At 42.2% G+C, this 6,000-nt stretch overlaps 1 pseudogene; it reads left to right on the plus strand.

Annotated features, from left to right (window-relative positions):
* Positions 1-1,727: 1,727 nt before the first annotated feature.
* Positions 1,728-2,541, plus strand: LOC131838026 (large ribosomal subunit protein eL15-like; annotated as a pseudogene).
* The last annotated feature ends 3,459 nt before the right edge of the window (positions 2,542-6,000 follow it).

Below are 6,000 nucleotides of genomic sequence, written 5' to 3' on the forward strand. Positions count from 1 at the left end.
AGTACCATCCTTTTTTTTTTTTTTAAAGAAATGGAACAAATAATCCTAAAATTTATATGGAACCAGGAAAGACCTTGAATAGCCAGAGGAATGTTGAAAAAGAAAGCCAAAGTTGGTGGCCTCACAATTTCAGACTTCAAGCTCTATTACAAAGCTGTTATCATCAAGACAGTGTGGTACTGGCACAAAAACAGACACATAGATCAACGGAACAGAACAGAGAGCCCAGAAATAGACCCTCAACTCTATGGTCAACTAATCTTTGACAAAGCAGGAAAGAATGTCTAATGGATAAAAGTCTCTTCAGCATAAATAAAAATCTTTTAAAAAGTGGGGGGGGGGTGCCTGGGTGGCTCAGTGGGTTAAGCCTCTGCCTTTGGCTCGGGTCATGATCTCAGGGTCCTGGGATCGAGCCCCATATCGGGCTCTGTGCTTAGCAGGGAGCCTGCTTCTTCCTCTCTCTCTGCCTGCCTCTCTGCCTACTTCTGATCTCTGTCTGTCAAATAAATAAAAATCTTTAAAAAAAAAAAGTCTCTTCAGCAAATGGTGTTGGGAAAATTGGACAGCCACATGCAGAAAAATGAAATTGGACCATTTTCTTACACCAAACACAGAAATAGACTCCAAGTGAATGAAAGACCTCAACATGAGACAGGAATCCATCAAAATCCTTGAGGAGAACACAGGCAGCAAACTCTTCAACCTCAGCCGCAGCAACTTCTTCCTAGAAACATCGCCAAAAGCAAGGGAAGCAAGGGCAAAAATGAACTATTGGGACTTCATCAAGATCAAAAGCTTTTGCACAACAAAGGAAATAGTCAACAAAACCAAAAGACAAATGATGGAATGGGAGAAGATATTTGCAAATGGCATATCAGATAAAGGGCTAGTATCCAAAATCTATAAAGAACTTATCAAACTCAACACCCAAAGAACAAATAATCCAATCAAGAAACGGGCAGAGGACATGAACAGACATTTCTGCAAAGAAGACATCCAGATGGCCAACAGACACAAGAAAAGTGCTCCCCATCACTCAGCATCAGGGAAACACAGATCAAAACCACAATGATATACCACCTCACACCAGTCAGAATGGCTAAAATTAACAAGTCAGGAAAGGACAGATGCTGGCGAGGATGCGGAGAAAGGGGAACCCTCCTACCCTGTTGGTGGGAATGCAAGCTGGTGCAGCCACTCTGGAAAACAGCATGGAGGTTCCTCAAAAAGTTGAAAATAGAGCTACCCTATGGTCCAGCAATCACACTACTGGGTATTTACCCTAAAGATACAAATGTAGTGATCTGAAGGGACACGTGCACCTGAATGTTTACAGCAGCAATGTACACGATAGCCAGACTGTGGAAAGAACCCAGATGTCCATTAACAGATGAATGGATGAAGATATGGTATATATACACAATGGAATACTGTGTAGTCATCAAAGGAAATGAAATCTTGCCATTTGCAATGACATGGACGGAGTTAGAGTGTATTATGGCAATCAAGATAAGTCAATTAGGGGCGCCTGGTGGCTCAGTGTGTTAAGCCTCTGCCTTCAGCTCCTGTCATGATCCTAGGTCCTGGGACTGAGCCCCAAATTGGGCTGCTCTCTCCTCAGTGGGGGAGCCTGCTTCCTCTCTCTCTGCCTGCCTCTCTGTCTACCTGTGATCTCTGTCAAATAAAGTAAATAAATAAAATCTTTAAAAAATAATAAGTCAGCCTTTCAATCGGGCGGCAGCCATTAGCTCAAACGTAGGCCAAGATGGGCACTTACAAGCACATCCAGGAGCTATGGAGGAAGAAGCAGTCCAATGTAATGCGCTTTCTTCTCAGGGTGCGCTGCTGGCAGTACCACCAGCCCTCTCCACACGGCCCCCCGCCCAACCCGGCCCGATAAAGCCCGCAGGCTGGGGTACAAGGCCAAGCAAGGTTATGTCATATATCGGATTCGTGTGCGTCGTGGTGGCCGCAAATGCCCAGTTCCTAAGGGTGCTACCTACAGCAAGCCTGTCCATCATGGTGTTAATCAGCTCAAGTTTGCATGAAGCCTTCAGTCTGTTGCAGAGGAGCGAGCTGGATGTCACTGCGGGGCTCTAAGAGTCTTGAATTCTTACCAGGTTGGTGAAGGTTCCGCATACAAACTCTTGGAGGTCATCCTCACTGATCCGTGCCATAAAGCTATCAGAAGAAATCCCGACACCCAGGGGATCACCACACCAGTCCACAAGCGCAGGGAGATGCGAGGGCTGACATCTGCAGGCCGAAAGAGCCGTGGCCTTGGAAAGGGTCACAAGTTCCACCACACTATTGGTGGCTCTCGCCGTGGGGCATGGAGAAGACGCAATACTCTCCAGCTCCACCGTTACCGCTAATCAAAGTAATGTTTGTAAAATTCTTAAATTCTTACCTAATAAACAATTTAGGACAGTCATGTCTGCTTAAAAGTGTTCTTTAATTTGTCTGTTAAATTTTGTTGTCTTCAGATTGTTCCATGAATGCATTGTCACATTACGAAAGTTAAAGTGCAATGATGTTTGAAGACTATAAGTGATGGTGCATCTTGATTCTAATAAGATAAACACTTCTGTCTTTGCTTTATTGTATTAGGGAGTTTATATGTCAGTGTTCAAAATACTGTTTGATGTAAAAGGTATAAAATAAATTATGTAAAAGTGGAATGCATAAGCTAGCCATGTAGATCTGTTGGTGCATGTAATGAAACCTACAGCTTCACTGGGGTGATGTAATGCTCTGGTTTACTCTCAAATGGCTGTTATTAGGGGTTTGGAAAGAAGAAGCTTTTAAAACTGGATCTTGCTTGGAAATGTGAAGACTATCCTAATCTTTAATCATGATCATACGCAAACAGCATTAACTAGGAACTACATTTTTTATACTGAATCCACTATTCCAATTATGTAACTGTTGCTTTGGAAAGGATACTTAAAAAGAATCCTACCAATTTTTTAAGAGAATTGAATAAACCTACCTGAAGGTTTTCTTAAAAATGAAAATACATCCTGCTTAACCAAAGCAAAATTGCCTTGGTCTCCACAGGACTGTTGAAGTTAACATAAAATGTGGAGGCTCCTGGTTGTATCCCACAACTCCATAGGATCTGTGGAATCCTGAATTTCCTGCAAAGCAGTTAGTTAATGGTCTCTATGAAAACTGATGAAAATTGAACATTAGGTAAATGAGAAGACTAAGATAACGTAAGCTAGTAATTAGGGCTAGAATTGGGAAACTGGTGGCCCTCAGATAACCTTTGAAGTGTGAGGATAAAAAAAGTTGGCTTTGATTAGAATCTTAAATACTTTATCCATGGTCTTTGTGACCTTTATGAATCCACTAGCCACCTCAGGAGAAAAAAATGGGATTGGCTTTAAAAGTATGTCATTGCTCATTCCAAGTCCCAAGTTATCTTGGGTCAACCCACTTAAACATTCCCATAGGCTATTGAGAAAAGTCATGTAGTTGGTGTCAATACAAGTCTATAGTTTCCAATCTAATCCTTACATGTGTTAGCCCAGTCATTTTTCTCCTCCTTAATTCAAACCCCTCAAAATCTGCCAGTCCATCAATTGTGCCCATGTTGATGTTAAGTATATCACTATCCTGTGTCCATTTTGTCTTACAGTAGATGAGGTTTTTGTTTTTCAGGGTGAATCTGGGTGTGTAGGAACTACAGGAGAGGAATTGTCCCAATTTTAAGTTCGCTAACTTAATCTATAGTTTGATTTCAAAATCTAATTGCTGGTTTCCTTAAACCAGTTTTTACATTTTTTTTAGGGGTCTTAGGCTCAGTTAAATGATTACCAGAAAAAGGCTCAAAACCTCTTGAAACCTAAATTCCTTTTCCACTCAGAGATCCTAAACCATATATATATATATATATAGTGTGTAGAGATTGTTCAACTAAAGGAATAAATGTTTATTAAACTAAAAAATAAATAAATAAATAAGTCAGTCAGAAAAAGCAAATACCAAATGATTTCACTCATATGTGGAATTTAAGAAGCAAAACAAACAGAACAAAACAAGAGAGAAACAACCAAAACAGACTCAAATACAGAGATGAAACTGGTGGTTTCCGGAGGGGAGCGGGGGTGGGGTCAGGAGCACACGCGTGATGAACGCTCACCTGAGGGGTGTAAGCGGGGAATTATCCGGTTCATTCAACGCCTGAGAACAGTAAAACACTGTACGTGAATTATATTTCATTTTTAAAGAGCCCATATCCCCTACTAAATTTTATTTGTATACTCTTCCTCAAGCTAGCCTTTGTTAATTAATTTTATCTTTGTTAAATATAATTTTATTATATTAATTCATTTTGTTAATTAATTTTATCTTCTCTTCCTCAGTGCCGGTTTTATAAAGCCGTATCAGAAGTCAGCGAGGGAACAGGAAGGAGATGGATAAGACGCTAACGGTTCTTAACTATTTGCAGTGATGCTACCCGTTTTATGCAGAGGTGGGTGAAGCCAGTGGGAGGAAGGTCCCTGGATCCAGCCGTGCTTCTGTCCAACTGGCCACCATGACAGAGGTGAGTGTCTGTGTTGTGAAAGCAAAGAGCACATGGAGTCAGAAGGACGTGGGTGTGTGATGTCCGGAGACCTGGGTAGACATTCTAACCTGTAGTTTCTTCATTGTCAACGATGCTGATAGCTACATCACAGAGAGTCCTGGCGATCAACAAATGGCTACTGGTATTATTTAGAGAGAGTGTTTAATTCAGAGAAACTGTGGTTTGGCAGTAAAAGGCAACTGCACTGGAAACCCTCACTGCCTCGGAGATCGGCACACCTCGCCTGTCCATGGCACATACAGATGCAGGGTAAGAAACAGGGACATGAGGCTGTCTGTGCATTCGTTTAGGGGCTGAAGAATCACATGCAGCTTCTGCTCCATGTGCGGAGGAGCCATTACTTTGCTCATTTCCAAAAAGAGCTACCACCTGTGGCCTTCACCTTGGCAATCTTTTGGAGCAGCACTTCCGTCTGCCCGTTGTCCCCAAACCCCCAGATCTGCCTCTGGTAGTCAGACTTTGTGAATACATCCTTGTGATTCCTAACACTCAAATGAGCTCGAAGCTTCAGGCTGTATTTACAGAAATGAAATTTTTTTATCCCTTTCATTTTCAAAATTCATCTTTCTTGGATTCATCTCATTTTCATTAGGATAATATAATTTCATTCTTATGACCAAAAATAAGTCAACAAAAACCGAGCCCCCACTTGGAATCTACTTGCTTATTGACAAGATGCTTACAAGGTATTTCTTCCTGTGGCACCGAAGTTCCGCCACCCACACGGGGCCCAGCTGAACCTGAGTCTAAAAGAAAAGAATTCCTCAGGGCCCCTGGGGGCTCAGTGGGTGAAGGCCTCTGCCTTCGGCTCGGGTCATGATCTCAGGGTCCTGGGATCGAGCCCCACATCGGGCTCTCTGCTCAGCGGGGAGCCTGCTTCCTCCTCTCTCTCTGCCTGCCTCTCTGCCTGCTTGTGATCTCTCTCTGTCAAATAAATAATCAACTCTATGGTCAACTAATCTTCGACAAAGCAGGAAAGAATGTCCAATGGAAAAAAGACAGCCTCTTCAATAAATGGTGCTGGGAAAATTGGACAGCCACATGCAGAAAAATGAAATTGGACCATTTCCTTACACCACACACAAAAATAGACTCAAAATGGATGAAGGACCTCAATGTGCGAAAGGAATCCATCAAAATCCTTGAGGAGAACACAGGCAGCAACCTCTTCGACCTCAGCCGCAGCAACATCTTCCTAGGAACATCACCAAAGGCAAGGGAAGCAAGGGCAAAAATGAACTAGTGGGATTTCATCAAGATCAAAAGCTTTTGCACAGCAAAGGAAACAGTTAACAAAATCAAAAGACAACTAACAGAATGGGAGAAGATATTTGCAAACGACATATCAGATAAAGGGCTAGTGTCCAGAATCTATAAAGAACTTAGCAAACTCAACACCCAAAGAA

The sequence above is a fragment of the Mustela lutreola genome, chromosome 8 (assembly GCF_030435805.1).
Source record: "Mustela lutreola isolate mMusLut2 chromosome 8, mMusLut2.pri, whole genome shotgun sequence".
Lineage (NCBI taxonomy): Eukaryota > Metazoa > Chordata > Mammalia > Carnivora > Mustelidae > Mustela > Mustela lutreola.